Source organism: Somniosus microcephalus, chromosome 4, assembly GCF_052327205.1.
Source record: "Somniosus microcephalus isolate GS21.2 chromosome 4, FLI_Smic_1.0, whole genome shotgun sequence".
Lineage (NCBI taxonomy): Eukaryota > Metazoa > Chordata > Chondrichthyes > Squaliformes > Somniosidae > Somniosus > Somniosus microcephalus.
Genome location: NC_140990.1, coordinates 89761791 through 89779906, shown reverse-complemented (window position 1 = coordinate 89779906; position 18116 = coordinate 89761791). Strand labels below are relative to the sequence as shown.

The 18116-nt window shown below is 47.2% G+C and overlaps 1 protein-coding gene across 1 annotated transcript in view; it reads left to right on the top strand.

Annotated features, from left to right (window-relative positions):
* The window catches only part of LOC147119494 (uncharacterized), a 49472-nt gene that overhangs the window by 16343 nt on the left and 15013 nt on the right, over positions 1-18116 (top strand). The gene's annotated exons all lie outside the window — the stretch shown is intronic.

Genomic DNA, 18116 nt, shown 5'->3' with positions numbered 1-18116 from the left:
AAGAGGCCTCGCACAACAAGATTGCTAATTAATCTTTTCTCATTACATAATACCCAGTCTAAGATGGCCTGATCTCTAGTTGGTTCCTCGACATATTGGTCCAGGATACCATCCCGTATACACTCCAGGAATTCCTCCTCCACAGTATTGTTACTAATTTGGTTAGCCCAATCTATATGTAGATTAAAGTCACCCATGATAACTGCTGTGCCCTTCTTGCACGCGCCTCTAATTTCCCATTTAATGCCATCCCCGACCTCCGCATTTCTGTTTGGGGGTCTATATACCACTCCCACTAACGTTTTCTGCCCCTTGGTATTTCTCAGCTCTACCCATACAGATTCCACATCATCAGAGCTAATATCCTTCCTTACTATTGTGTTAATATCTTCTTTAACCAGCAATGCTACCCCACCTCCTTTTCCTTTTTGCCTGTCTTTCCTGAATATTGAATACCCCTGGATGTTGAGTTCCCAGCCTTGGTCACCCTGGAGCCATGTTTCCGTAATCCCAATCATATAATTTCCATTTACATCTATTTGCGCAGCTAATTCATCCACCTTCTTACGAATGCTCCTCACATTAAGACACAAAGCCTTCAGGCTTGTTTTTTTAACACTCTTAGAATTTTAGAACTATTATTTACTGTGGCCCTGTTTGATTTAAACCCTTGACTTCTCTGCCTGCCACTTTTGCTTTTCTCCTTGTCTTTTGCTTCTATCCTTGTTTCCCATTCCTCTGTCTCCCTGCACAGGTTCCTAACCCCCTGCCATTTTAGTTTAAATCCTCCCCAACAGCACTAGCAAGCACTCCCCCTAGGACACCGGTCCCAGTCCTGCCCAGGTTCCAATGTCCCAGGAATTTGAATCCCTCCCCCTTGCACCATTCCTCTGGCCACGTATTCATCTGAAATATCCTTCTATTCCTACTCTGACTAGCACGTGGCACTGGTAGCAATCCTGAGATTACTACCTTTTGAGGTCCTATTTTTTAATTTACTTCCTAACTCCCTATATTCAGCTTTTAGGACCTCGTCCTGGTTTTTACCTATATCGTTGGTACCTATATGCACCACGACAACTGGCTGTTCACCCTCCCCTTCCAAGATGCTCTGCAGCCGCTCCGAGACATCCTTGACCCTTGCACCAGGGAGGCAACATACCATCCTGGAGTCTCGTTTGCGGCCGCAGAAACGCCTATCTGTTCCCTTTACAATAGAATCCCCTATCACTATAGCTCTCCCGCTCTTTTTCCTCCTGTCCTGTGCAGCAGAACCACCCATGGTGCCAGGAAGTTGGCTGCTGCTGTCTTCCCCCGATATGCCATCCCCCCCCAACAATATCCAAAGCGGTATATCTGTTTTAGAGGGGGATGGCCACAGAGGACCCCTGCACTACCTGCCTGCGCCTACTACTCTGCCTGGTGGTCACCCATTCCCTTCCTGCCTGTGCAACCTTTACCTGCAGTGTGACCAACTCCCTAAACGTGCTTTCCACGACGTCCTCAGCATCGCGAATGCTCCAGTATGTATCCATTCGCAGCTCCAGCGCCGCAATGCAGTCTGCCAGTAGCTGCAGCTGGATACACTTCCCGCACACGTGGTTGTCACGGACACAGGAAGTGTCCCTGATTTCCCACATAGCGCAGGAGGAGCATACAACGGCACCGAGCTGTCCTGCCATGACTTACCCTTCAATTAATTTAAATTAACTTAAATCAAATCCATACCACCAATTACACTACAATTAAATGATATACTCCAGGGCCCTTGGTTACTAGCACTAGAAACTATCACCACAAAAAAATTAAGACCTTCTGAACTTTATAAACTATGAACCTTAACTGTCAAACTATAGAGCAGTATAAATACTCCCTGGCCGTACTCACCCAATCAGCTGCTCCCTCCTGCCCGCGTCACGTTTTGAATCGTGACGTGGCTCCGGAACGCCGCTGCCAGTCTGCGAGATTGGTAAGAAAGCCTGCGAAAGTGAGTTTAAATACTCACTGGGTCTCCGGTCTCACTGCTCCCGACACCAGCCTCTGCAAAGAAAGCCCGCGAAAGTGAGTTTAAATACTCACTGGGTCTCCGGTCTCACTGCTCCCGACACCAGCCTCTGTAAAGAAAGCCCACGAAAGTGAATTTAAATACTCACCGAGTCTCCGGTCTCACTGCTCCCGACACCAGCCTCTGTGAATATGGAAAGGCCCCTGCCTTTCATGACGTCAGCGTTGAGACTGGTCCCATGGCAACCCAAAAGACAAACAGTTCCTGCTATCTTCACAGAAACCAACAGTCAGTCCTTTTTTAAAGTCCAAACTCCATTTTGAAAGGGTACGTATCCATTTTAAAAGTCCAAAAATCCTTCAGGCACATGCACCCACTGATGTTGGCACCAGCCAAACCCTACACCCTATATTTTCTACTCTAAACAGAGGGTTGGGTCTGGTTCGATTCATTCGATTTGGAATTTGTATTATTAGTCCTAACAATTTTTGACTCCCTACCTTGTGGTATTCATAGAAACATAGAAGATAGGAGCAGGAGTAGGCCATTCAATGAGATCATGGCTGATCATCCACATTCACTACCCTGTCCCTGCCTTCTCCCCATATCCCTTGATCCCTTTAGCCTTAAGAAATATATCCAACTCCTTTTTGAATATATTTAATGAACTGGCCTCCACCGCCCTCTGTGGCAGAGAATTCCACAGGTTCACCACTCTCTGGGTGAAGAAATTCCTCCTCATTTCAGTCCTAAATGGCTTACACCTTATCCTTAGACTATGACCCCTGGTTCTGGACTCCCCGGCCATCATAAACACCCTTCCTGCATCTAGTCTGTCCAGGCCTGACAGAATTTTATAAGTTTCGATGAGATCCCCTCTCAATCTTCTAAACTCCAGTGAGTATAAGCCCAATCGACACAATCTCTCCTTATACGTCATTCCTGCCATCCCAGGTATCAGCCTGGTGAATATTCGCTGCACTCCTTCCATGGCAAGAACGTCCTTCCTCAGGTAAGGTGACCAAAACTGCACACAATACTCAAGGTGCGGTCTCACCAAGGCCCTGTACAGCTGTAGCAAGACATCCTTGTTCCTGTACTCAAACCCTCTTGCTACGAAGGCCAACATACCATTTGCCTTCTTAACCGCCTGCTGCACCTGCATGCTTACCTTCAGCGACTGGTGCACAAGGACACCCAGGTCTCTTTGCACTTCCCCTTCTCCCAATCTATTGCCATTCAAATAATAATCTGCCTTCGTGTTTAACTGGCTAGATCTTAATCAAACTTCTGATCTTACATAGTTCAAAGTCTTACTACACGGGTTACATATATCAAATATACTATCATTACAAGTTGGAGAACTACCAGTGTGAAATAATACGAACCTAAGGGTGTGCTGATGTATCAAGCCCAATATCCCACCAGTGTGAGTCCTCTATGCTGTCAATTTCAATATCCATTCTCGAGTTGTCTTTCTCCAAAACATAAAAATGCTTTAGGGAGGAGTTCAGTCACATTATGCTCACTGAAACCCTTAGACAACAGGGGAATGTCGTAACTGAATTGTGCAACATAATTGTGCCGCTCATACTTAAGTATCTTATTTACTGTCAGTTTCATTTGAGCATAGGTTTTGATATTGAGTAAAACATGTTGGTTCGATAGCAAAATACTGCAGATGCTGGAAATCCAAAATAACAACAGAAAATGCTGGAAAAACTCAGCAGGCCAGGCAACATCCGTGGAGAGAAAATAGAGTCAACGTTTCGGGTGAAAACCCTTTGTCAAGACTAAAGAAGCACAGGAAATGAAATAGATTAAGAGGCCAGGCTGGGAGAGAACAAAAGAGAAGAGGAGACATTAAGAGGTATTCAAAACAAGACGAGATGGTGATAGGACTAGTGGAGACAAAAGACGGCTCTAGATTAGGTGTGAAATGTGCTGGCAGAATGGGAGACAGCTGCCATGTGGGAGAGAGGGGGGGAAAAAAGGAAAGAAAGGGGGGGGGAGAAGGCCAAAACAAAGGTGTGGATAAAAAATATAAGTATAAAAATGTAATAGGGGCCGAGGTTATGATCTGAAATTGTTGAACTCGATATTGAGTCCGGAAGGCTGTAAAGTGCCTAATCGGAAGATGAGTTGCTGTTCCTCGAGCTTACGGTGAGCTTCCGTGGAACAATACAAGAGGCCAAGGACGGTGAGGTCCGAGTGGGAATGGAGCGGTGAATTAAAATGACAGGCGACCGGAAGCTCGGGGTCACACTTACGGACGGAACGGAGGTGTTCCGCAAAGCGGTCACCCAATCTGCGTTTGGTCTCCCCGATGTACAGGAGACCACATCGTGAGCAGCGAATACAGTATACTAGATTGCAAGAAGTACAAGTAAATCACTGTTTCACCTGGAAGAGGTGTTTGGGGCCCTGGACTGTGGGAAGGGGGGAGGTATAAGGGCAGGTGTTACATCTCCTGCGCTTGCACGGGAAGGTGCCAGGCGAAGAGGAAGGGGTGCTGGGGGTGATAGACGAGTGGACTAGGGTGTCTCGGAGGGAGCGGTCCCTACGGAATGCTGAAAGCAGAGGGGAAGATGCGTTTGGTGGTGGGATCACTTTGGAGATGGCGGAGGATGATCCGTTGAATGTGGAGGCTGGTGGGGTGAAAGGTGAGAACAAGGGGAACCCTATCGTGGTTCCGGGAGGGAGGGGCAGGGGTAGGGGTGAGGGCAGAAGTGCGGGAGATAGAACGGACACGGTCGAGGACCGTGTCAACCACGGTAGAGGGGAATCCTCGGTTGAGGAAAAAGGAAGACGTCAGAAGCACTGGTGTGGAAGGTGGCATCGTCGGAGCAGATGCGGCGGAGCGGGAGAAACTGGGAGAATGGAATAGAGTCCTTACAGGAGGCAGGGTGGGAAGAAGTGTAGTCCAGTTAGCTGTGGGAGTCAGTGGGCTTGCAGTGAATGTTGGTCAATAACCTATCCCCAGAGATGGAGACGGAGAAGTCGAGGAAGGTAAGGGAAGAGTCAGAGATGGACCATGTGAAGGTGGGGGAAGGGTGGATATTGGAGGCAAAGTGAATGAAATTGTCTAGTTCAGGGCAAGAGCAGGAAACAGCACTGATACAGTCATCAATGTATCAGAAAAAGAGGTGAGGGAGGGGACACGAGTAGGACTGGAACAAAGAGTGTTCCACATATCCCACGAAAAGGCAGGCATAGCTAGGACCCATGCGGGTACCCATAGCAACACCTTTGATTTGGAGGAAATGAGTGGAGTCAAAGGAGAGGTTGTTCAATGTGAGAACAAGTTCAGCCAGGCGGAGGAGGGTGGTGGTGGATGGGGACTGGACGGGCCTCTGTTCAAGGAAGAAGCAGAGCGCCCTCAGGCCATCCTGGTGGAGGATGGAGGTGTAGAGGGATTGTACGTCCATGGTGAAAAGGAAGCGGTTGGGGCCAGGAAACTGGAAACTGTTAAAGTGGCGGAGGGCGTCCGAAGAGTCGCGGATGTAGGTGGGAAGAGACTGGACAAGGGGAGAAAAGATAGAGTCGAGATAGGAAGAGATAAGTTCCGTGGGGCAAGAACAGGCTGAAACGATGGGTCTACCAGGGCAGTCCTGTTTGTGGATCTTGGGAAGGAGGTAGAAGCGGGGTTGGGGAACTATGAGGTTGGTGGCCGCGGGGGGAAGATCTCCAGAGGAGATGAGGTTAGTGACAGTCTTGGAAACGGTGGTTTGATGTTCGGTAGTGGGGTCATGGTCCAGGTGGAGGTAGGAGGAGGTGTCGGAGAGTTGGCGTTCAGCTTCCGCTAGGTAGAGGTCAGTTCGCCAAACAACAACAGCACCACCCTTATCAGCAGGTTTAATGATAATGTCAGTGTTGGATCTAAAGAGAATGGAGTGCTGCAAGTTGAGAGGGAGGTAGGTTGGAATGAGTGAGGGGAGCAGAGAAATGGAGCCGGCAGATGTTGGTTGATGGGACAGGTCCTGTTAGACCCGTAAAGCATGGTAGTTGCGGTAGTCGTGACACAGGAGGCACTACCAAAACCACCCCCTACTGGATTCGCACTGGTTTTCCCCACGCTCTGTTACCTACAAAACACAATTACTAGTTACAAGTTATAATTCAGTCTTACAACCATTGCATGTGACATTACAGTTTAACATCTAATCAACAAGTCATGGACTTAAAAGATTCTCCAGATCTCTCTTACTCGTATCCATCTTGTGGATAATTCTTGCTAAACATGATTTCTCCTTAGCTCTCAATTGTCCCACTCCAAGTTCCATGTAACTCTCCACTTAAATTTCAGTTTCAGTTCCTCTAACAGGTACCAGTGTGTTTAACTCTATTCTGATTGTTTCATTAATTAGATCGTTTCTCAATGCTTTAAAAGTTGTCTCACTCTCCTGAGCCACATTAACCATTTCATGTCTTGCTGTTGTTAAGTAACTGAGCATGTCTGAGACCTGTTCTTCAGTGCAAATTCACCACGCATTTGCGGATGGTAATTGCTTCATATGTAACAAATCACATTTGCACACTTATATCGGTATCTCCATATAATGCCACACATGCCATCATCTCGCTCCCATTCTGCTGCCGCTCTGTCTAAATCATCCCAATCAACCTCCTCACTATCATTCCTCCCACTATGCACTGACCTTGCCTTCATTACAGCGGCACACTTGGCGCCTACCTTTTTTTAACTCTTCCACGAACTCCTCTTTTTCCTTCTCCCGTGTGGTTCTGATCTTACACATTTTTCAGGTGGACATGGCAAAGAACGACTATTGCTTCCTCCTCATTTTTACTCTCCTTACTCCACCAGTCATTCAGGATCCCAGCCTTCCTTTCCCATTTTTATTACCTTGTCATGTTTATTTAACAAGTACTCCGTTATAGACCTCTGAGGACCCTGCTTTCCCTCGGCCATCTTACCTACTGGCCTCTTTATAAATCGCGGGGGTCTTCTACCCCCAGGGAGACAACCTTTGAGCTCTTTCCCCCGGCCCCCTCCCAGCCGTCGGCGAAACTTAACTTGGTTGCTCGCGAGGTCTCAATTTCCCCAGTGGCGACCCTCTAAGTCAAACCACCCCCCCGGCCCTTATCTGGCCGTCGGCGACCACAATCACTTTGCAATGTTGCCTTCTCTCTCACATGACAGCCATTCCAACTCCGTATTGTCTGAGATCCCTGATGGTCCGAGGGACCGCTCCGTGCCCACAGACCTAACTACTGGGTGGTATAAATTAACATACTCACCCCACTTTGTCTATTGGTCCCGGAACAGTGCCCTGGTTTCGGTACAAGCAGCGGATCCTGCTGACTACGCCAAGTTGTTGTGGAAAGAAACCACTCGGAGTCACGGATAGGCTGCGATACGAGAGAAACTTTATTACAAGCATGCAGGGGAGAGCCTTCAGCGCACTGAAGTCTCTCAAATTTACAATGGTCGTGGCAGTTTATACATAATCAATCTATGACCGATAATTGTTCACAGTTAATTACAGGTTACGTAGGCCTTGGCAAATGTTTCTTATTATCTCAACTGTCCCAGTCTCAAGGCCCTTACATCTGCTTTCCTGTGATTTTTTTTTAACCACAGTATCTGGCCTTCAGTTCCCCCTTATCTTTTGCTCATTATACTTGGTTTCAAAGACAAAATCATATTTTCATCCAAACTGCTGACACCTACAGTTTTTAACATCTTAGCTTACATATGGCCAAGCTTCCCATCATGCCTTGCGATTACAATGGCTTGTTACAACATACATTAAAAGGTACTGACTTACACATGATGGAATAATCACAGGTTCTCACCACGTCAGCACGTTGAGCAAAGCTACTATCCTATTAACCCCTCAAGCCAATCCCTGGCCCTCCAGGTTGCCACTTCACTACCCGCTTACTATTTACATGCTGGTAGAAGATTTTTGGGTTCCCTTTTATGTTAACCGCCACTGTACACTCATATTCTCTCTCTGCCAATCATATTTTCATCTTCACTTCCCCTCTGAACTTATTGTATTTGGTCTGGTTCTCCCTTGAAGAATTCACCTGACATGCATCATACAGCCTCTTTTTTTGTTTCATCATCTTCTCTATCTCCCTCGTCATCCAAGGAGCCCTTGCTTTGGTTCCCTTACCCTTCCCTCTTGTTGGAATGTACCTAGCCTGTACTTGGAATATCTCCTCCTTAAAGCTCACCCATTGTTCCATTACAGTTTTTCCTGTCAGTCTTTGGTTCCATTTTACCCTGGCTAGATCCTTTTGCATCCCACTGAAGTTAGCTCTATTCCAGTTTAGAAGTTCCACTGTAGATTGTTCCTTGCTCCTCTCCATTGCTAATCTAAATCTTATGATATGAAGAACACTCGTACCCAAGTGTTCTCCCACAGACACCTGGTCGACCTGGCCCACCTCATTCCCCAGCATCAGATCCAGCAATGCCTCCTTCCTAGTTGGGCCAAGAACATACTGGTCAAGGAAATTCTCCTGAACACATTTCAGAAATTCCTCCCCCTCCTTTCCCTTTACCCTAGCATTATCCCAATCGATATTTGGGTAATTAAAGACCCCCAATATCACCACTCAGCTTGTGTATAAGAACAGGCCACTTAACCCTTTTGTCAGTTGGAACAGACTCGAGAAGATCGTGCGCGAATCCACTGTACTTCTGTTCTCCAGATTGAGGGAATTATCACCCGATCTGTGTTATGCAGCGCTCTTAATAAAGCCTGGAGAGAGAATTTGTGTTCTTGTGAGCTTGATTATCTGGTATCCGAAACCCTGGGAGTCCCGATCATTGGAGTCAGCCTCAGTGTGTGGAAAGGGATTCCTTGGTGTATCCCACCCGCTGACACACCGGAGTCCACATTGTGACTGTGGTGCTTCGAGTCCACTAGAACAAAGAAACAGGTGAAAGGGCAGGTGGTGCATCTCCTGCACTTGCACGGGAGGATGCCGTGGGCTGTGGAGAGGGTGATTTAAGAGCGTATCAGGGTGTGGCATAGAGTCATAGTCATAGAGTTATACAGCACAGAAAGAGGCCCTTCGGCCCATCGCATCCGCGCCGGCCATCAGGCCCTGCCTATTCTAATCCCATTTTCCAGCATTTGGTCTGTAGCCTTGCATGCTATGGCGTTTCAAGTGCTCATCTAAATGCTTCTTGAATGTTGTGAGGGTTCCTGCCTCTACCACCCTTTCAGGCAGTGAGTTCCAGATTCCAACCACCCTCTGGGTGAAAAAGATTTTCCTCAAATCCCCTCTAAACCTCCTGCCCCTTACCTTGAATCTATGCCCCCTTGTTATTGACCCCTCCTAAGGGAAACCACCTTATCCACCTGTTCTGCTGCCTTCAGGGATCTATGTACATGCACACCAAGGTCCCTCTGATCCTCTGTCTTTCCTAGGGTCTTACCATTCATTCTGTATTCCCTTGCCTTGTTAGTCCCTCCAAAATGTATCACCTCACACTTTTCAGGGTTAAATTCCATTAGCCACTGTTCCGCCCATCTGACCAACCCATCTATATCATCCTGCAGACTGAGGCTACCCTCCTCGCTATTTACCACCCCACCAATTTTCGTGTCATCTGCGAACTTACTGATCATACCTTGGCGGAGGGAACGGTCCCTTTGGAATGCTGGGAGGGGATGATGTGCGGAATATGATCCATTGAATGTGGAGGCTGGTGGGGTGGAAGGTGAGGACAAGGCAAACCCTAGTGTGGTAGGGAGGGGAAGGGGTGAGAGCAGAAGTGCGCAAAATCGGATGGAGACGGTCGAGAGCCCTGTTAACCATGGCGGAGGGGAATCCTCGGTTGAGGAAAAAGGAAGACATATCGGAAGCACTGGTATGGCAGGTAGCATCGTCGGAACAGATGCGACGGTGATGGAGAGGAAGAGGGGTGGGAGGAAGTGTAATCAAGGTAGCTGTGGGAGTCAGTGGGCTTATAGTAGATATTAGTCGACAGCCTAACCCCTGAAATGGAAATAGATAAGTCGGGGAAGGGAAGAGTCAGACATGGACCATGTGAAGGAGAGGGAGGAGTGGAAATTGGAAACAAATTCATAACTGGTGGTTCAATTCCACTCATTTCCTAGAATGTAAATCTATTCTTAAAAACTGAGCCAGTCGTTGTGAAACTAAAACCTTGTATAAAATAAGTGGAATAAACCCCCACAGCCTCCCCCTAGCCCTGGGCCCTAAACAAGTGATTCACTCTGTCATCCACCCTGCGCACACACCAGCGAGTTCACACTGACGAGAATCCGTTTAAATGTTCTGACTGTGGGAAGAGCTTTCAAAGATCCAACAACTTGATGTTACATCAGCGCTCTCCTGCTGCAGTTAGGCCGTGCGTCTGCTCCGAGTGTGGGAAGGGATTCACTCAGTCATCCTCCCCCCTGAAACCCACCAGTGAGTTCACACTGGAGAGAGGCAATTCACCTGCTCCGAGTGTGGGAAGGGATTCACTCAGTCATACTCCTCCCTGAAACACCAGCGAGTTCACTCTGGGGAGAGGCCGTGCGTCTGCTCTGAGTGTGGGAAGGGATTCACTCAGTCATCCTCCCCCCTGAAACCCACCAGCGGGTTCACACTGGAGAGAGGCCATTCACCTGCTCCGAGTGTGGGAAGGGATTCACTCAGTCATACTCCTCCCTGAAACACCAGCGAGTTCACTCTGGGGAGAGGCCGTGCGTCTGCTCTGAGTATGGGAAGGGATTCACTCAGTCATCCTCCCCCTGAAACACCAGCGAGTTCACACTGTCTGTAACGTAGGGCCCTGCAGACAGCTGGGGCAACATGAACCTTTCCTGGTGGTACATAGAATTACACAGAATGTGCAGCACAGAAACAGGCCATTGGGCCCAGCTGTTCTCCGCCGGTGTTTATGCTCCACATGAGCCTCCTCCCACCCTACTTCATCAAACCCGATCAACATAATCCTGCTGCCCCTTTCTCCCTCGTGTGTTTATCTGGCTTCCCCGAAATGCATCTTTGCTATTTGCCTCAACTATTCCTTGTAGTAGCGTGTTTCACATTCTCACCACTCTCTGGGTAAAGAAGTTGCTCCTGGATTCCCTGTTGCATTTATTAGTGACTATCTTATATTTATGGCCCTGTGTCAGCCGTGGCTCAGTGGGTAGCACTCGCTTCTGTGTCAGAAGGTTGTGGGTTCTCAGTCCCACTCTGTAGTGTCCGTGTGTTGATAAAGACACTGAAGACAGGAGTTGGTTCATAGGTATTTACTAAGCAAAGTCTGGGGGGGGGGGGATCTAACGGATATACACAATATACAGGCTTATATAGCCCGAGTGGCAATTACCGGCATTACAGCACACCTGGGGCTCTTAAAGGCACATACACCACAATTCCACCCCTTTTTTAGCTAACCAGTACATCATATTTTAAGTAATTATTAATTACATGTTATAAGCAAAATAATATACATTGCTGTAGTTAATTAATTATAAGCTAGTCTCTCAGGCTTCCTGACTCGGTCCAGATAACGCCTCGGGGGTGTAGTAGTTTCTGGTGGTGTAGTAGGTTCTTCTGGCAAGGCTGATTCGGCTTGAATGCCAGTGTCGGGTTCATCGTGTTCCAGTATCACCGGATCGGAGGTAGATATGGATATCTCTACTTCATCGTTAGATGTATAGAGTTGTGGTGTAGGTTGTCCCTTTTCGGATGACTTTATGATTTGGTCAGCATGGCGCCTTATTATGCTTTCTCCGATGTCCACGGTATACATCAGCGGTCCTAGTCGTGTGCAGATAGTTCCAGGCTGCCATTTCTCGGTACGGTAGTCCCGGGCCAAAACTTGTTGACCTATCTGGAAGGTTCTAGTTGGCCTTTCATTCATGCCTTGAAACTGCCGGTTCTCCACGTCCCTTCTGATGTTGGGCTTGACCAAATCCAGCCGGCATCTTAGGTTTCTATTGAAGAACATCATGGCGGGAGTTTGGTTGGTAACCATATGTGTTGCATTCCTGTATGCGAATAAGAAGTTATCCACCTTGTGCTGAAGTTTTATGTCTTCATTACCCATGGCCTTCTTGAAGGTCTGGACAAACCTTTCAGCCAATCCATTGGTGGCGGGATGGTATGGGGCGGACGTGTAGTGCTTAACCCCATTGTTTTTTAAGAACTTTCTGAATTCATCGGACACAAATTGCAGTCCATTATCAGAACATATCTGTTCCGGCAGCCCATTCCTGGCAAATATGGTCCTTAATACTGTGATGGTTTTTTCCGTGGTGGTGGAGGACATCTTTATTACCTCCGGCCACTTGGAGTGTGCATCAACCGCGATTAAGAACATTGAGTCCATAAATGGACCAGCAAAGTCGATGTGCACCCTTTGCCAGGGAGATGAGGGCCACTCCCATGGATGTAGAGGGGCTTGTGGTGGAGCGTTTTGGACCTTCTGGCATCCTAGGCAGCTCTTGGTCATTTCTTCGATGTCTCCATCGATACCTGGCCACCATACAAACGCCCTAGCTAGGTTCTTCATTTTTACTCCACCCAGATGCCCCTCGTGAAGCTCCTTTAGCACTTTATCCTGGAGTTTGGGTGGAATCACCGCTCTGGATCCACACATCAAGGTTCCTCGGCACACTGACAGCTGTTCTCTTCTTTGCGAGAATGCTGGCAACAGTGGTTCGCCATGTGCTGGCCATCCCTTCACTGTTAAATCGTAGACCCGTGAGAGAGTCGGGTCATTTCTCGTCTCTCTTTCAATGGCAGAATTTGTCACTGGTAGACATTCCACTATGGTAGAGTGGAACATCTCTACTGGGTCTACTGTAGGTGCCTCTTCTACCGTTGGCAACGGTAGGCGCGATAAACTGTCAGCATTCCCATGCTGTTTTGACCCTTTGTATTCTATGTTGTATTGGTGTGCCCCTAGAAAAAGGGACCACCTCTGTAGCCTTTGCGCCGTCATAATGGGAACACCTTTTTTAGGGTTGAATATGGAGATGAGGGGTTGATGTTCAGTCAACGAGGTAAATTTTTGTCCGTGTAGGTAATGGTTGAATTTCTTCACTCCCCATACCAGGCTGAGTGCTTCCCTGTCGATTTGGGCATAGTTACGCTCAGCTGAGTTTAATGAGCGTGACGCAAAAGCTATCGGCCGTTCTGAGCCATCAGGGAATTTATGGGATAATACTGCTCCTATGCCGTAAGGGGATGCATTGCACGCCAGTCTGATTGGCAGTGATGGGTTGTAATGAGCCAAAACTTCTTCAGATGTGATTAAGTCTTTGCATTTATGGAAGGCACGTTTACAGTCTTCGTTCCATTTCCAAATCACTCTTGTTTGTAGAAGTTCATTAAGAGGGTGTAGAAGAGTTGATAAGTTCGGTAAAAATTTATGATAGTAATTTATTAATCCCAGGAATGACCTTAATTGTGAAACATTTTCAGGTGCTGGGGCTTTTATAACCACTTCAATTTTTTCAGGTGACTTATGCAACCCTTCATTATTAATTATGTGGCCACAATATGATATCTGATTTTGGAAAAGTTCGCACTTGGGGCGATTCGCTCGTAGGCCCCGTTCTTTCAGCCTAGTGAGCACCTGCTCCAAATTGGCAAGGTGCTCGTTGTCGTTTTCTCCTGTTATAAGGATGTCGTCTAGGTAGCATTGAGTCCCCGGAATCCCTTGCAGGACTTGCTCCATAGCTCTTTGCCAGATAGCTGGAGCTGATGCTACTCCAAAAACCAGTCGATTGTACTGGTACAGGCCTTTGTGTGTGTTTATCATGAGATACTTTGTAGAGGCCTCCTCAACCTCCATCTGTAGATATGCCTGTGCCAAGTCAACTTTGGTGAAACGTTTCCCTCCGGATAGTGAGGCGAAAATATCTTCTATCCTCGGAAGAGGATACTGTACCGTGTGAAGGACTGGGTTTACAGTCACCTTGAAGTCACCACAGATGCGAATTTTTCTCTGTTCTTCAGATTTATCTTTATTCAATGCTTTTTTCATGACTGGAACGATGGGTGTTGCCCATTCGCTCCAATCTATTTTGGATAATACGCCTGCTTTTTCCAAATTCTCCAGCTCTGCCTCGACTGCTGGACGTATTGCGTATGGCACCGGTCCTGCCTTAAAAAATTTGGGAATTGCTGCATCTTCCACTTTTATTGAGGCGGTGATGCCTTTCAAGGTTCCTAGTTTCTCTTGAAACACTTCTTTGGCGTTGGCCAAGATGTCTTAATCGTTCAGGTATGATGTCATCATTGTTTTTTTCCTTACTGGTCACTGTCAGTGCCTGAATGGAGTGCCAGTCTAAACGTATCTTCCTGATCCATTCACGTCCCAACAACGGTGGACCACCATCTTGTAGAATGTATAAATATAACTTTTGTATTTCTTTGCCATTGTATACAACAGGCACCCTTATTTTTCCTTTGGGGTATACTTTTCTGCCCCATATATGTTTTTAAGATAATGGATGTGTCTTTTAGAGGTATATGCAAAAATAGCCTCTCGTAATCCCGTCGATTTATTACGGTTAGAGCTGATCCTGTATCTAGCTCCATTTTAACTGGGGACCCTGCTATTGTGAGGGTAACCCAAATGGTTTGGTAATCATCTTTGGCAAGTACATTATGTAATTTGAGACAGCTTAGTCTCTTGTTTTCGAAGTCGCTATCGCTCTTCTGGTCTTCGGAGCTACTGTCCGTCATCATTTGTACCTTCCTGTACTTTTCTTTATTGATTTTTTTTTTTTCTGTCAGTGGATTTATTTTGTCCAGATCGGCATACCCATGCAATGTGTCCAATCTTTCCGCATTGCCTGCATGCTTTGTCCTTGAACCAGCAGTCCCTCTGGTTATGGGTGGATCTGCCGCAGCGATAACATCTTTTGAAACCCTGTGTCATTTCATGGGTGCCGAAGTCCTGTGTCTTTTGTTGTATCTCTGCAGCTCCTCTTGCTGCTGCTTCGTATGATACAGCCATACTGAAAGCTTTGTCCAATGTTAAATCTTTTTCAGAAAGCAGTCTTTTTTGTGTTCCTTCACTTAAGAGACCGCAAACGAATTTGTCTCGAAGATAATCTGATAGTCCTGCCCCGAATTGGCAGTACTTTGATAGCTTTCTTAATTCGGTTAGGTAATCAGCGTTACTTTCATTCTTGTGTTGATTTCTCTTGAAGAACTTGAATCGTTCCGCTATCAGCAGCGGTGTTGGGTTTAGGTGCTCCTGCAGGGTATCAACAATTTCTTTAAAATTCTTGTCCTTTGGTTTGGCTGGAGTGATTTAATTTCGTAACAGCCCGTATGTCTTTGCGCCCATTAAGTTCAGAAGTACTGAAGCTTTTTTTTCATCTTCTATTCCATTTGCAGTGCAATATACCTCTACTCTTTCCACGTATGTGGTCCAATCCTCTATTTTGCTATTAAAAGCATCAATATTACCAGATTTAGGCATTTCAGAAAAGATATGGCGCTTCCCGCGCTTTCCCGCCGCTGCTGCCGATAACAACGCTGTTTACTGCGGTTTCCGTTCTCTTTTTTTATTTACTGTTGGAGACTTGTTCCCGCCGGAGGTCTGAACGCTGACCTGCTTCCCGCGCCGGCCGTCTCCCGAGTGCTCCCTCCCAGTCCGTTATTGCTTGCCTCCGATTTCGCTGCCTGTCTCAGCTGTAGAGCCAGCCGCTGGAGCCCCAGCCTGACGCCCAGGAAGGATTAGCGCAGTACCTGCCACCAGCTTGGCCAGCTGGTGAAACCACAGCTTCTCTCACTTCCTTGAGTCTTCTGGACACCCGAGGAATCGATGTCCTTGAGGTGCTGCCGAATTGCAGGTAAGTCCGTTTCCACTTCGTCGCCACTGTAGTGTCCGTGTGTTGATAAAGACACTGAAGACAGGAGTTGGTTCATAGGTATTTACTAAGCAAAGTCTGGGGGGGGGGGGGGGGTTCTAACGGATATACACAATATACAGGCTTATGTAGCCCGAGTGGCAATTACTGGCATCACAGCACACCTGGGGCTCTTAAAGGCACATACACCACACACTCCAGAGACTTGAGCACAGAAATTAGGCTGACACTCCAGTGCAGTATTGAAGGATGTCGGATGAGACGTTAAACCGAGGCCCCATCTGCCCCCTCGGGTGGACGTAAAAGATCCCATGGCACTATTTCAAAGAAGAGCAGGGGAGTTCTCCCCGGTGTCCTGGCCAATATTTATTCCTCAATCAACATCACTAAAACAAATTATCTGGTCATTATCACGTTGCTGTTTTAAGAACATAAGAATTTGGAGCAGGAGTCAGCCATTCGGCCCCTCGAGCCTGCTCCGCCATTCAATAGATCATAGCTGATCTTCTACCTCAACTCCATTTTCCTGCCCGATCCCCATATCCCTTGAATCCCCTAGGGTCCAAAATTCTATCGATCTCAGCCTTGAATAAACTCAATGATTCAGCATTCACAGCCCTCTGGGACAGAGAATTCCAAAGATTCACAACCCTCTGAGTAAAGAAATTCTTCCTCATCTCAGTCTTAAATGGCCGACCCCTTATCCTGAGACTATGCCCCCTAGTTCTGGACACTCCAGCCAGGGGAAACAAATTCTCAGCATCTACCCTCTCAATCCCCTTCAGAATCTTGTATGTTTCAATGAGATCAACTCTCAATTATCTGAGAACATAAGAATTAGGAGCAGGAGCAGGCCATACGGCCCCTCGAGCCTGCTCCACCATTCAATAAGATCATGGCTGATCTTTGACCTCTCCAGTTTCCCACCAGATCCCCATATCCCTTTGTGGGAGGTTGCTGTGCGCAAAATTGGCTGCTGCGTTTCCTACATTACAGCAGTGACTACGCTTCAAAAGTACTTCATTGGCTGTAAAGTGCTTTCAGACATTCGGTGATCGTGCAAGGCGCTGTAGAAATGCAAGTTTTTTTTTTATAAATATGAGGAGATTCTGCTAAGCTGACCAGTATGACCAGTACGTTGTCTTTTTCTGATGAATGAAACACTTCTTTAAAAAAAAAACTATATTTAAAACTGAGACAGTCCGTTGTGAAACAAAGAGCCTGTATTAAATAAGGGGGGGAAAAGGCCCACAGCCTCCCCTGGCCCCTAACAAGAGACTGGAGAAACTCGCTGCCCTGTGGATCAGACAATCAGCTGATGCAAGTCCCGCCCCTCAGGCTCCCAGATTGGTTGGAGGACCCACCGCCTACACTTCAAAAAGTACTTAATTGTAAAGCGCTTTGGGATCCTGGGAAATGCAGCAGCCAAATATGCGCACAGCAAGCTCCCACAAACAGAATGGACTCCCCGGCCATCGGGAACACCCTTCCTGCATCTAGTCTGTCCAGTCCTGTTAGAATTTTATAAGTTTCAATGAGATCCCCTCTCATTCTTCTAAACTCCAGCGAGTATAAGCCCAATCGACCCAATCTTTCCTCATACGTCATTCCTGCCATCCCAGGTATCAGTCTGGTGAATCTTCGCTGCACTCCCTCCATGGCAAGAACATCCTTCCTCAGATAAGGTGACCAAAACTGCACACAATACTCAAGGTGTGGTCTCACCAAGGCCTTGTACAACTGCAGCAAGACATCCTTGTTCCTGTACTCGAACCCTCGCTCTATGAAGGCCAACATACCATTTGCCTTCTTAACCGCCTGCTGCACCTGCATGCTTACCTTCAGTGACTGGTGCACAAGGACACCCAGGTCTCATTGCACTTCCCCTTCTCCCAATCTATTGCCGTTCAGATAATAATCTGCCTTCCTGTTTTTGCCACCAAAGTGGATAACCTCGCATTTATCCACATTATACTGCATCTGCCCAATCACCCAACCTGTCCAAATCATACTGGAGTTTCTCGGCATCCTCCTCACAGCACACACGCCCACCCACCTTTGTGTCGTCTGCAAACTTGGAGATATTACATCTAGTTCCCTCATCTAGATCATTTTATTTTTATATATACTAGCTGAAGTGCTCGGCGGTACCGAGGGTTTTTTGAGGGCATGTTGTTGGAAGAGAGAGAGAGAGACTGGGGGAAAGAGAGAGAGAGAGACTGGGGGGGGAGAGAGAGAGACTGGGGGGAGAGAGAGAGACTGGGGGGGAGAGAGAG